The 15,120-nt window shown below is 42.8% G+C and overlaps 1 pseudogene; it reads left to right on the forward strand.

The window, feature by feature from the left end:
* The first annotated feature begins 231 nt into the window (after nt 1-231).
* Nucleotides 232-2,661, forward strand: LOC130860962 (60S ribosomal protein L7-like; annotated as a pseudogene).
* Nucleotides 2,662-15,120: the final 12,459 nt, after the last annotated feature.

Below are 15,120 nucleotides of genomic sequence, written 5' to 3' on the forward strand. Positions count from 1 at the left end.
TATTTAATATAGACATGTACATATCAATAACATGTATAGATTTATATAACCATCACCACAATCATAACTGACACATTTGACAAAGTGAGGAAACTGAGGTTATGTGGCTTTGAAATCCAGGTCTCTTTATTCTTAGTTCAACATTTTCTCCATTAATCCACATCGGCTTCCTTCCCCATAAATATTCTCTGGTCCATTCAAGCTGGCCTACTCATCATTCCTTATCATTCCATGTACCTGCCTTCTCTGGGCATCAAGGTAGGTTTTTATCATCCCCATTTTACTGATGAGGACACTGAGGTTTGGGGCATCATGGGCAGTGGCAGGCTGTGCGTGCAGGCTGCATTAACTGTAGACTGGCTGCTCTCTGCACTTGGCTCTGGGTCTCCCCAGAAAGAGTACTGCTGTGTGAACAAGAATCTTTATTACTTTCAGCATGGTCTATGTCACGCTTTCAAAAGTATTGATCAGGACAGTAAGAACAACTATAAAAAGGTTGGAAAACAAAAATTGTCATAGTTTTCAACTTTTCAGAGGGAAATATAGGTGGGAGAGCTTGTTAATTAAAACCATGCTTGTTGGAGTTGACCTGGATTGAATTCTACATCTATGGTTTATTGGCTGTGTGATCTTCAATGAATAACTCTTTCTAATCTCAGTGTTCTATTTTGTAAAATGGAAGGCTGTTGGAACTATTAAAAGAGATGAGGCATATAAAAAAGAATGAAATAATGCCATTTTCAGTAACATGGATGCAACTAGAGGTTATTGTACTAAGTGCAGTAAATCAGAGAATGACAAATACCATATGATATCACTTATATGTTTAATCTAAAATATGACACAAATGAGCCTATCTATGAAACAGAAACAGAATCACAGACAGAGAGAACAGACTGGTGGTTGCCAACAGGAAGGGGTGGAGTGGGAGGTTGGGGTTAGCAGATGTAAGATTTTACATAAAGAATGGATAAACAACAAGGTCCTACTGCATAGCACAGGACAACTAGATTCAATATCCTATGATAAACCATAATGGAAAAGAATATTAAAAAAAGGAATGTATGTGTGTATATACATATATAACTGAATTAGTTTGCTGTACAGCAGAAATTAACACATTATAAATCAACTATACGTCAATTAAAAATTAAAACTAAGAAAAATACTGAATTACTGTGCTGTACACCTGAGACTAATATAATATTGTATGTCGACTCTAATAAAAAATAAAATTAAAAAAGAGATGAGTCATGCATAATGTCTGGTACACAGTAACAGCTTAATAATTGTTACTGTTAAACACAGAGGAGGGCAATCATTCCTAGAAACGCAATGAATGATATAAGCAATTCTTTTTCAATAACCAGTCATCTGGATAACTTAGTGACAATTCACATTGATATCACTGGGCACTATGTAAAGCCCCCTGTATATGTTAATTTGTTTCATACTTGCAATAACCCTTCAAGGTTAGCAACGGTTATCATGCTCTTTTATAGATGAGAAAAGCACTTAAACTCTGGAAGATGGAGAGGGAAAAACCAGGTCCAGCTCTTTCCTGGCTGGAACCGTGGAGGGTGCAGAAGAGAAGAAAAAGAAGATTCCTCTTGTGTCAGAAACCCTTAAGAAAAAGCGAAAGAATTTCAAAGAACTTAAGGTCAAGCGCCTGAGAAAGAAGTTTGCCCAAAAGATGCTTTGAAAGGCAAGGAGGGGCTTCCCTGGTGGCACAGTGGTTAAGAATCCACCTGCCAACGCAGGGGACACGGATTCAAGCCCTGGTCCGGGAAGATCCCACATGCCATGGAGCAAATAAGCCCATGCGCCACAACTACTGAGCCTGCCCTCTAGAGCCCGCAAGCCACAGCTACTGAAGCCTGTGAGCCTAGAGCCTGTGCTCTGCAGCAAGAGAAGCCACCGCAATGAGAAGCCTGCACACCGCAATGAAGAGTAGCCCCTGCTCTCCACAACTACAGAAAGCCTGCACGCAGCCACAAAGACCCAACGCAGCCAATAAATAAAAAATAATTTTTTTTTAAAAAAAGGCAAGGAGGAAGCTTATCTATGAGAAAGCTAAGCACTAGCACAAGGAATACAGGCAGATGTACAGAACTGAGGTTCGAATGGCTAGGATGGCAGGAAAAGCTGGCAACTTCTATGTACCTGCGGAACCCAAATTGGCTTTTGTCATAAGGATCAGAGGTATCGGTGGTGTGAGTCCAAAGTTTCAAAAGGTGCTACAGCTTCTTTGCCTCCATTCAGATCTTCAGTGGCACCTTTGCGAAGCTCAACAAGGCTTCAATGAACATGCTGAGAATTGCGGAACCACACACTGCATGGGGCTCCCCAAACCTGAAGGCAGTAAATGAATTAACCTGCAAGAGTGGTTATGGCAAAAGCAACAAGAAGCGAATTGCCCTGACAGATAACGCGTTGATGGCTCGGTCTCTTGGCAAATATAGCATCATCTGCGTGGAGGATCTGATTCACGAGATCTATGCTGTTGGAAAACGTTTCAAAGAAGCAAACTACTTCCCATGGGCCTCCAAATTGTCTTCTCCACCAGGTGGAATGAAGAAGAAGACCACTCATTTTGTAGAAGGTGGAGAGGCTGGCAACAGGGAAGACCAGATCAACAGGCTTATTAGAAGGATGAAGTAAGGTTTATACCATGATTATTTTTGTAATCTGGTCAGTTAATAAACAATGACTACTTTCAAATTGAAGGAAAAAAAAAATCAAAACAGGTCCAAGGTCACATAGCTGGTACATAACAGAGCTGGATTCAAGTCCAAGGAGTCTAGCTTCACAGTCCATCTTTCTGGCCACTATATTGTATCGCTTCCCCTAACTGAAGAAGGGCAGGATTTTTACAAGTCATCTCATCACCATGGCCACTCTCCCCTCTCTGTTCAGAGTCCTAGCCATCGTTTCCCTTATTTGCTCAGTTCTTAAGCTTCTCCCACTATTCAGGGCAATGATATACATGGAAATGCTGACTGTAGTGTCTTAGGTTCAACCATTTTCCATTTGTTCCCTTGTTGCTAGTCGTATCGATAATAAGAGGCGAAAAAATTTTTCTACGTAACCACGGATTCTAGCCACCCATAGGGTTGAGACAGGATATTCACAAGGGAACCTACTTTGCCTTGACAAGAAGTCGTGGAAGAGAGCCAGATGTCCCATTAAAAGTCCTTTCAGACCTAAATGATTTTGTGACGATGTGTGTTTATACGTGTGAGGATAAAACATACTGTGAGCATCCCTTCTTCTAGCATATAAGCTGTTATCTGAGAATGAGGCACTTCAGGAGGCTAATTGAGCACTGGAGGCTGTCTTCATAGGCAGAGCAGAGGGGAAATCTGGAGCCCTCCACAGCCCCCGCCCCCTCGTCCCCCGTTCCCCACCCCCCCCACCCCCCACATAAGCAAAACCCTGCTCAGTTATCCAGGAAAGCCGATTACATCTGATAATGCATCAATATCAACTTCATTTTGCCTCTATAGGCAAATATTCTCAGGAGCCTGGGCTTCCAGATGCCCAGATACGTCTCAGCTCATTCTGTGAAATGGTCCTCGTGGTACTTCTGAGCGTATTTCTGGCTCTGCCCGGTCAGCTCAGACAGACTCAGCCACGATGCCCCTGCACTGATTTTCAGAGCCTTCCTGTGCCGGCCGCAGCCATTTTGTCATTTAATAGCAAGCATTTGAAAGCAAAAATAAAGGTGAAAAAGAATCACATTAAAAGTTGACTCCATATTTTACATAAAGACGTTACTCTTTAACTGTTATTTACGATCATTGGCCTTTTCAGATTAATTACGGCACCGTTTTTGTAAGTGGCAGAAGCAATCTGTCACCCAGAATCACACAGGAGGCCACCCAAGCTCCGTGTTTCCTGTTATCCGGCTGTAAATCAGTGTAACTTGCAGGGGAGCACGCCACAACACACCGATGGCCAGCCTGTCCTCTGTCACAATCAATGCCGTGCCCACCACTCCCCTCTTCTCGCTCCCCAAAGGGTCCTGAAAGAGGATTTGTCCAGGACCGCTGCAGCCCCACAGCCTGCTGACTTTATAAAGAGACGAGGTGAAGTAACACTTTTCTTTTTAATACCCCGCGGTGTGGAACTGAAATTGCAGCCTGCTTCTATTTTCAGAGGCCTCCTTGGTAAGAGAATGTTTTTATCTGGAGATACAATGACCGTGGCCCGTACTCTGCCGTTCCCATGAAGGCCTTGCCAAAGTCCATGAATGCTCGCTTTATGAATTGGTCTTGCAGGTGTTCAGGCGGGTATGTAATCACGAATGAATGGTCGAAAAACACAGAAAGTCTCTGCAGCCTCTGGCACGGAGAACGGCTGGGCTTTATAATTCTGTGAGAAAACACACATGCATCGAAAGCATTCCCTGGGCTCCAGTGGTGCCTGAGGCCAAGTATTCGTCACAGTCCGTCCCTGGGCTGGTGGTACATTCCAGAAAAGAAGGGATCTGTAGTCGCCCCATGGACCAAGAAGTTGGTAGCTCTTACACCATTTTCCTGCTCTGACTTGCTACAGGCATGACTTGGGCCAAGGTACTGTTTTTCTGCACACGTAACCCAGCAGGCTAGCATGTCTGGAGATTTTATGAAGACCTCATGGATGCCGGCCCAAGTGGGCTGGTTGCCCAGGCAAAGAAGGGATCGGGAGGTCAAGACCACATGCCCTCAGAAAATCTGCACGTATCCTCGGTCAGGGCAGGACTAGAACTGTGCTGAGTCAAGAACAGAGTATTTTCTCAAGCAGGTTGGGTAAGGGGGAGGGGACTGGAAAAGAGAGTTCTACTACTGGGGGCCCAGAGAGCCCAAGGCCTTAAATCTAAATTGAATCTATTGTATTCCCTCCACCCAAGAAAAGCTCCCTGAGAATCAGTGATGGTGGAAACAGGGTCACTATTAGCTTATCTTGCTTGTCCTTCCCAGCCTCAGCCTCAAGGAGACAGTGAAGATGTGGAAGAAAAGCTCTGTCCTTTTTCTCACTCTCTCTACCTGCCCTGTGCTCTCTCCAAGCTGGTAAGTGGAAAAATATCTCTGAGGGGGAACTCCATCAGCTCTCCAGCATTCTGGAAGGATGCAAAGGATGCAGGGGCTTTACTGAGAGATTTCCAACTTTTTACTAGTACAGACTCAGGGCCATAGAGGAAGACAGAAGCCTAGCCTGGGAAAAACAAGATATTGGTCAGTAATAGGTGATGACTTCCAGCCGCCTCCATGGCCAGGAGCAGCCCAAACCCCTAGTACCAAGAGCCTGCAGAGGCACTGGTGAAAGAAACTGGGGGCTGACAGCATGACAAGGAACTGGCTCGGAGAGGGAGGCGTCTACACTTCCAGCACCTGGAGCTGAGAGCACTCTCATATCCGGAGCTGGCAGGAGTGGCCCCAGAGCAGAGCTGGAATTGGAGTTCAGCAGCTGAGCTGTCAAGGCCACTCATAAACATTGGAGGAAAAAAAAAAGTAATTCCTGTACTTAAGGGGTTAAAGAATTTTGAGATATGGAAGCTACAAAGATAGCAGACTCTCACAAGATACCCACCTCCCTTGGCTTTTCATACCTCTCTTAATTCATGTTATGCCAGCATTTCCTATCACCCACACTGATACCCAAGATGCCAAAACTATCCCTGAGGACTAGCCTACTAGTTACAGTTAAGCAGAAAAGGAAGTCTTTGAATTAGTTAAATTTCAGAAGCACAAATGAAGACATTCTATTTCCAAAAAGATTCCCAACTTGGCTCCCTGACACCAGAAATTTCACAATTTGAAATGTATTCCTTTGGTTTAACCCAACGTTAAGCTACCATAAACATTAATTTATTCAGCAAGTATCCATTGAATACCTTCTTTGTTGCCATGCCCTGTACTGGGCATTAGATAAATGGGGGAAATAACATAGACAAGGTTTCTGCTCTCATGGCACTTAAATTAATCTCTGTCATTTAAGAATGAGTTTATCTAATCATTTCCTGAAAACACATTTCAATAGAAGAAGGCAACTAAGTGAGACCATCTAAAGGAGAGCGGGATGGAGGCGGGATGTCCCTGAAGAGAAAGGCAAAAGGATGAAAAAGTGGTGGAACAAGAGCCACTGAGAATAAATTTCATTCATTCATTCATCCACAAGTACATTTTAAGCATTTCCTTAGTGCCAGATGCTGAGAGTAGGTCATTGAACAAGACAGACACAGCCTCTGCCCTCAAGGAGCTTATATCTGGCATAAATAACAGAGAAGACAATCATAGCAAAATCTGACTAGTGCTAGTCAGGGTGGACACAGGGCACTAAAAGGGCATACATTTGGGGCACATAAAGCAGACTTGGATAATGGGGTGGTTCAGGGAAAAGCTTCTTAAAAATGGAGTGAAAATCACAGGAGTGAGGTTGGGTCTTCAGTATTCCTGAGAAAGGGAACAGCTTATGCAAAGTCCCTACAGCAAGAGTACCATTGTGCTCCCAGCTCCACCATTAGAAGGTAGAACATCAAAGTACAGGTCACCCGTGGGTCTAAGCCAGAAGTTGGCTAACGTTTCCTGTAAAGGGCCAGATAGTAAATATTGTAGGCTCTTGTGGTCCACGTGGTCTGTTGCAGCTACTCAACTCTGCCACTGTAATAGGAACTCACCACAGGTGATATGCAAACAAATGAATGCAAGCATGTTTCAATAATACTTTATTTGTAAGAAGAGGAAATAGGCTGGATTTGGCCCACAAGCCATAGTCTTTCAACCCCTGGTCTAACCAGGACTTGGAGCCAGAGGCAGCTTCACCCACTGGGGTGGGTCTCCCTGGAGAGGGTAAAATTTGTAGCAAAAGAGTACCAAGCAGGGAGCTGGGACATCTGAACTTGGGTCTTGGTCAGGGCACAAACTCTAGAACAATGTCTTCCTTATTTGTAAAATGAAAGACTAAAAAAAAAAAAAAAAAAAAAAATGAAAGACTAGAATAAGGTGGTCTTTAGGGTCTTTCTTCTGTGCAAATCTAGAGCAGGGGTACTTAACCCGGGGCACAGGGATGACCCAAGGAGTCTATGGATAATATTGAACAATCCGTGAACTTGGATAAAAAAAAAAAATACCACAGTTTTAGTTGCATTATTTTCCAACTGAAATGCAGTGTTTGTTTCAATGACAAGTGTAGTGAATCAACCACAGTCATATTAGCGATACCTATGATTTTGTGTCCCAAGAGGAATCACAGATATTTTCCTATCGTGTTATGGTTGTAGCATGTATGTTGAAATATCATCTGTATTCATCACTTTGAATTTATGGTAGCTATTGAATCTGCAACTAAACTTGGTTATTTAAAATGTGAATAGAGATACATATAATAGCTATGGGTTTTTGATATTTGAAAACTGTATTTCAATATAATTAGTTTTCTTTGTAATCCTAGGTTTTATTTTGCCCTTCAAAACACAGTGTTCTGCGCAGTCCATCTCCCCCCAAATGGTTAGAGTTGAGTTGTATTAATTTATACCTATCCTACTGGCAAAATATTCTTCCTAAAAAAACACCCTTTTTAGGGAAAGATGTGGCAAAGGCGTAATTTCTTGTGTCGTTGGCAAAAAATGAAAATTGTAACAGCCTTTTTAGAAAGTAATGTGGCAATATTTCTTAAAAATTTCAAAATGCATATATACACTGCAATCTCACTCCTGGGAATTTAGCTAATATACATAAAAACACCCCCCACACAAAAAGATAGATTGGCAAGTATTGCTCGAAAGGCCAAAAACAAACAAACTTGGAAACAAAGTGAATGCCCATTGCTAAGGGGAAAGTTAGGAAGTGATGATCTACCCATACTCTGGAATATCATATAGTCACTCAAAAGAATGATTCAGACTCTAAGAGCTGCCCTGGTGGGTTTCCCAGAAGAATCATTGAATGAGGAAACTGATATAATTTTTTTCATTTAATCAAAATACACCTTGACGAAGGAATGTTGTATGTGTATGATGTGTGTGTGATCACATGAGCATAGAGAAAAGTGAGGAAAGAAAGATAGTAGGGTATTCATGTGAGTTACATGGGAGAAGGTGATATGAATGAAAGGGGGTGGGGGAGAAGGAAGAAGCCAAGAAACACAGAAAAGAGCACACAACAGCAAAGTATATTATAATTGTATTTTGTGTTTATATAAAATTATGTTTGCAGGGTTAAAAGAGAAATAATTCCCTCCACCCCTCAGAAAAATCTGTGATATCAGATAAATATAGGCTGAGTTCAGCTTCTCTGGTTAACTGTTAATATATTGAGTATCTTTTGAATCCTGCTTTGCTCTCATTGGATGCCTGACATCTTCTGACAGTGTATTTGGAGATTGAAAAGATAAATCGCAACACCCAACATGGTTTTATTTCACAAATGAATATGTCTATTTTGATACAAACAGCTCATTCATTCACTTACAGAGAACCATAAGCTCCAGGGACAATGTACAGTGAGGATAAAAAGGATGGAGAGGACAGGAAGGGAGGAGTATTTGATATTCTTTTCTGTTTCTAGTTTGTTTCTTTATTGTTGTTGTTCACTAAGGTCAAACGTATTTTCTTTTTCTCATTTCCTCTACCTATGCCTTTGCTGGCTCACCAAACTCTCATAAAGATAAGATCGATGCCCAGGACATCACAGATACCAGCAGAGGCTCACAGAGCAATGAATGCAAGTCCACTTGTGGCTCCTTTCAAGCTCAGGAGGGCGTGGCGTTGGCTCCGGCCAGTCGCCATCCTGCCCAATGACCTACAAGCTCAGGAATCTGATCAGGCCACTTTGCAGAGGCCATCCAAGCCACTGACTGCCCATCAGTTTCTGTTCTGACGGCCAAGAGCGAGAACAAAAGAAGTGAAATGCCAGCAGCTTTCAGTCTCCTCACTCAATTCGATGGCCTTTTTGTTTTTTACCTCCCCAGATCTATTCTGGGAACTGTTAACCAAAAGGCAGGCTGACTCTCTCAAACTGCCTTTTCTTAACTCTTAGGAAGGCAAAAGCTCTCACCATTTTCTCCTTGCACAGAGTGGATGAGATATAATTCGAGACATCCTGGATTCTCAAGTACAGGTGGCAGTCACTACCACCTAATAATAATTACAATTCCTTACGGCAGCGCCACACATTTCAAAGTGCTTCCATCCACACATAAAATCTCATATGAGACAGGAAGGACAGGCAGGAGAGGAAGACTCTGAATCTAGGTATAGGAAGCAACTTACAAGAGATGATAAACTAGGAATACAGGAATTAGGAGTCTAACTCGGGTCTTTCAAATAGCAACCCAGGAGCAATCAACATTTTCCAGAAAATAAATTAGTATAGATCAGCACTGCCCAGCAGACATAGAACGTGAGGCACCCATGTAAATTACAAATTTTCCAGTAGCCACAAAACAAAGTAAAAAGAAACAGGTTAGATTAATTTTAATGTTTTTTATGTAACCCAATATTATTTAGATATTATCATTTCATCATGCAATTGATATAAAAATTTTAGTGAGCTAGTTTAGCTTCTTTTTGTACTGTCTTGGAAATCTAGTGTGTATTTTATACTTAGAAGACGTCTGAATTCAGACTAGCCCCATTTCAAGTATGCAATAACCACATGTGGCTGATGACTACCATATAGGACAGCTTGTAGACATAGAAAAAGGGAGAAAACTAAGATGATAGGTTGTATTGCAAATCCCGTGGAATGCCCTTCAAAAAGGAAATTGGGTTGTGGAAATGTTTCACCAGAAAATGTGCCAAGGAAAGCCTGCATCAGCCCCAAATGTGGAACCCGACATCACAGGTCACCGAGGAAAACAGTATCAGCTCTCGGTAACAGAAGCAAGGCCTGGAAAGGTTAGGGAGAAGCTGTTTCCTCCAGGATGGAAGCAGGAGTAGACATACTGTGGGCTTATAAACCCCTGTCAATAAGAAACCAGCTCCACAATAATTTTAAACCACAGTGAGCCAGGACAGGAAACTGACCTAGTAAACCAGACAAATTACTGCTGCAGCCGGCCCAGCCTGCCTCCTACTCCAATCCACCCCACCCCCACGAAACTCAAGCTGTTTGGAAGCTTCTGTTCAGCTTTCTGGACGCTAAAGAGAGGGAAGGCACACAGAGAGGCCATGAGAACTCTGAGAGCCCAAGCCACAAGCCCTGGAGTTCTAGGTCATCTGTCTGAGAGCAAGTACCAGTGTGCGCACTCAGCAGTGGGGGGTTAATCTTATTTGCTAGGTGTCTCTGAGCTGGTTGATTGCCCTCTCTGATCTCTCAGTTGCCCTATCAGAAAATGGCCACCATAATGTCTGGTCACCCGGGACCACACCTGTTCAGGTGGCAAGTTCCTCAGGTAGCGGAAGACCATTCATTACCATAATATGTAAAATACCTTTGGATAAAGTGGCCTGCAGTGGTTACATCGAAATCCTGGGGACTTGATTCCTGGCAAGGAGGCCTGAGGGACACAGGAGAAATCACTGAGAAATGAAAATCATAAAAGTCTAAAGCTTGGGAAAGGGATCTTTGGGAAAATAGTTTTGGGAGGCATCCGCAAACCAAGTGGGTGAGAAATAGCCTCTGGGGCTGGAGTTCACTCCACCTCCGTCCTCTGTGTAGTCAGGAAGCCTGTGCTCCTGCTTGAGGATTATAAACAACAAACCGTAAACTCAGACAAAATTCGTGTCAAATCAGTCTTGAAATAGGGCACTTGGAATTACTCAAATAGTACGAACCTGCTTAGCTTGGAGCAGTCCCAGCCCCTCTCTGTATGTATCTACAACACAAGTCAAGATGCCTTCCACTTCCAGTATCCTCTGAATCTATTTCTGAGCCCTCTGTACATTCTGCCTGTGCTATAGGCTCTTAAATATGCACTAAGAGGACAAGTCAGCGCATTCCAAGCAGGACAGCAAGAGGGCTCTGTTTTCACTTTGTCCTGATGCTCACCCAAAATGCCAAGGTGCTAGAGACCCATCCTATGGGAAGGACGAGGAAGGCAGGCGCATGTTAGGGCAGTGCCGAGCAGAAGAGGAGGAGCCCCATCATTTAGGGAACTCCCGAGCCTTTGCCCACCCAGGTAGGGCTCCCGCCCCCCTGCTTCTACCTGCACCTGCGTCCTGAGCACCAGTGCTGGGCTCCTTCCAGTCCATGTGTGTCCCCTCAATCCGCGGAATTTCTCAAATGCTCCAGATTTTCTGGCTGGTTTAACAGCCTTATGGAGGGGTTAAAATCTCAAATTTAAACTGTCAAAGCTGTTTAAGGTCAAACAAAACCTCAGTGATCTAACTGAATCCAGGTCCCTCTCAAAGATGCAACTGCACGCCATCATCATTTGGTTTTTGCAAATTCCCCCTTTTCTACTGATGTTAAGAAACCTTGACATCATCCTAGAAGGCAACGCAACAAGCAATGAAAATAAAGGCAATGAAATTTCTTAGCAATGCCTAACGCTCTAATTCATATCAGTCAGGGAAGCTCAAAACTGTGATTTCCAGGACTTTCCTGGCAGTCCAGTGGTTAAGACTCTGCACTTCCAGTGCAGGGGGTGCAGGTTCTTTTTCATATTCTTTTCTATTATGGTTTATCACAGGAGATTGAATATAGTTCCCTCTGCTATACAGTAGGACCTTGTTGTTTATCCATCCTATATAGAATAGTTTGCATCTGCTAATCCCAACTCCCAATCTTTTCTGTACAGCAGAAATTAAATACACATTGTAAATCAACTATACTTCAATAAAATTTTAAATAAATAAATAAAAATAATAAGAAGGACTGTGATAGGATTATAGATGGATTTTCTTCATTCCGTTATTTTCCAACAGTTTTGCAATTTGATTACATTACTGAAAGAAAAAATTTTAATTTATTGTAATATTTAACATAAAGTAACTTGAAATTGATGAACTCCTTGTGAGGGCAAATTGCAGTCAATTCTTAATTATCCATGTGCCACTGAATTCACAAAGTATTTTGTCTACACTCAATTTTTTAAATCCAAATGGGACTTCCCTGGTCACTAAGAGCCCCTCTGTGGCTACCTCAATCAATCCATCCATCAAAAAATGTAAATGTATGTGTTTATTTGTAACTGGGAATTCAGCACTGTGGGAAATACTTGGGAGATATGAAGGCTCTGGTCTTGCCCTGTCACAATGATGTTAGAAAAACAGCATGAACATGTGACAAAATACAAGTGACAAAACTGTGGCTATGACTAAAGGGCCAAACTGTAGGGAACAAATTCTAGAGATGAATGAATACCCAGGGTGACCAGTGACAATGTTATGGCAAATTGGGACTAAGTGAAACCTTGAAAAATGGAAAACATCTATCTGTGAGATAGAAGGAAGAAGGGAGAGCCCTGCAGGAGCAGAAACAAGAAAGCAGGAAAGAGAAACTAATATTTGCCGATAACTACTATTCAAAGGGCACTGCTGTAAGTACTTCAGTAAGTAATCTTGGGGACTCCTTACAGCCAGCATGGGAGGGAGTCATTCTTAGTGACCCCATTGGACAGGCAAGCAAACTGAGCCTCCATTATTGTGCTATGTTCATGGGATCATACAGGAACCTGCCTGATTATAGGTGGCAGGTGTGCCTGGTGACATAATGAAGCACAACCTAGAATAAGGAGGGGCCAGATGATAGAGTCATGCCTTTCAGTATGGCAGCCACAAGCCATTATGCCTGTTGACAACTGGAGATGTATCTGGTGTGACTAAGGAACTGAAACAGGGTGAAACATTTTTCTGTTAAACAAAACTCTACTGTCTGGTAGGACTACATTTTACTTTAACCATTGAAAATGTAGCTTCCAAATTGAGATGTGTAATAAGTATAAAATACATGCTGGATTTCAAACACTTCATGTGCAAAAGGAATGTAAAATAATTCACAGATAATTTTTCAGATTGATTAAATGTTAAAATGAGAATGTTTTGTATACATTTGGGTAAAATAATATATGGTAATAAGAATATTTCATTTATTTCTTTTCATGTTTTTAATGTGGCTGCTAGAAAATTTTAAGTTTCAAATGTGGTTCTCATTCTATGTCATTGGGCAGTACTGATAGAGAGCTTTGAAACCCTTGCCATCAGTAAAATATGTTAGATGCCACATTTTTTTAATGTTAGCTTCAGTTAATATTCCCTTGAATTATAAATTAAAATATATTCCCATGGGACTTCCCTGATGGCGCAGTGGTTAAGAATCTGCCTGCCAATGCAGGAGACACTGGTTCAATCCCTGGTCCTGGGAGATCCCACATGCCACAGAGCAACTAAGCCCTTGCACCACAACTAACTGAGCCTGAGCTCTAGAGCCTGTGAGCCACAACTACTGAGCCCACACACCACAACTACTGAAGGCCGTGCGCCTAGAGCCCATGCTCCACAACAAGAGAAGCCACCACACTGAGAAGCCCGTGCACTACAACGAAGAGTAGCCCCCGCTCACCACAACTAGAGAAAGCCTGCATGCAGCAACAAAGACCCAATGCAGCCAAATAAATAAATATAAAAACTTTTCAAAACTTTAAATATATATATATATCCAGTGATTTTAATTGCCTGATATTTAGGATCATATGTAATTTTTTCATACATTACACTTTGCAAAGCTCTTTCACACATATCATGTGAACCCCTACATCTCTGTGATGAGATAGAGTGAGTAATTACCCCATTTTACAGAGCAGGGCACCAAGGCCAGTTAATCCAATTGCTAGTGAGGGGCAGAAAGGGTTTCAGCCAGTTTTTCAGCTCCAATTTCTCATCCTTCCTTTGGCCAGAGGCTGCTTCAGTACACCCTTGTCCCCATCACTCTCGCTTGCGAATCCCTGGGAGACCTCCCCACACAGCCACATAGCTCAACAAAGGAGTCCAGATGGATTTCTAAGACGTTTTCTATCGACACACAAACACAGCAGTACATCATCTCTTGGTGCGCAGGAATATGGTTACAGCCTCTATGCCTCAGGTGCAGGCCTTCTGGATGCTTGTGTATGGATATATATCCAGCTGCACTCCCATCCCATTTTCCATGTGATTCCAACAGGCATTTGGGAACTGGCTGTATGACTCCAACAGGCTGCTCAAGCAAGTACCTCCAGACAGCAAGAAACCACCAGAAAAACATGGTTCTTCTCTTGTGCCAAGTAAATTGGCTACTTACCCAAGACCCGCTCGGATACGTGCACCAGCCTCCTGACTACTGAAGCTCTGACTTCTTGCTCAGCTCTCTGCCCCCACAGCACCCTATCAACAACTTCTGGCACAAGGGACATGCTTAAGAAAGGTCTGCTTTGACAGGTGGGCAAAGTTAGCAACTTCTTTCTAATGTAAATCCAGGGAGGCTTCACGGTTCAGAGGAGGTTAAGCGTGACCATGTTGCCTGGTGCTAAGAGTGTGTGTTCTGAAGCTAGATGGAGGCTTGAGTCAAGGTTCTGATTCAGCTGCTTGGTGCATGTTTGACCTTGGGCAGGTTGCATAGCCTTTCTGAGCTTCATCTCCCCATTTTTAAAAACGGGGAGGATGATAATGGTCAGAGTTGGTACCTACGGTTGAGGGGGTGAGGTGGGGCTGCAGTCTAGCTGGTACTCTTATCACTAGGCCACACATCATGGTTCAAGGCATTGTGCACCAGAAAAGACGGTCACCATTCTCTAAACCACTCAGAGATGCTATCTACCCACCAAGCCTGGGCCTGCAAAGCCAAGTCTACCCAGACGGGAGGTTTTTTTTTTGTTGTAAAGATTCATTGTGCTAGATAATGCACAGAGTACTGGATCAGAAATGACTGTCTTTCAGCATGCCATCGTTTAGGATCTGATGAAGCATTTTCTATCTTCATGGAACTTTCTGTATTTGATGTCATGGAAAGGAGATGACAGACTGGGCTCATAGGCTGGTTCACCCCTTTCATTTGTGTCTGCTGAGCCTCGGTCTCTCATTTGTAAAAATGGAACAATAGGACTTTTGTGAGAATTCAAGGAAAGGGTATATGGCACAGTGGCAGGCATCTAGCAGCCCTGTAATAACTGAGTGACCTTCCCACTTGCTGAGAGAGATGGAGAGAAGGCTCAGAGAGAGGG

Source organism: Hippopotamus amphibius, chromosome 9, assembly GCF_030028045.1.
Source record: "Hippopotamus amphibius kiboko isolate mHipAmp2 chromosome 9, mHipAmp2.hap2, whole genome shotgun sequence".
Classification (NCBI taxonomy): domain Eukaryota; kingdom Metazoa; phylum Chordata; class Mammalia; order Artiodactyla; family Hippopotamidae; genus Hippopotamus; species Hippopotamus amphibius.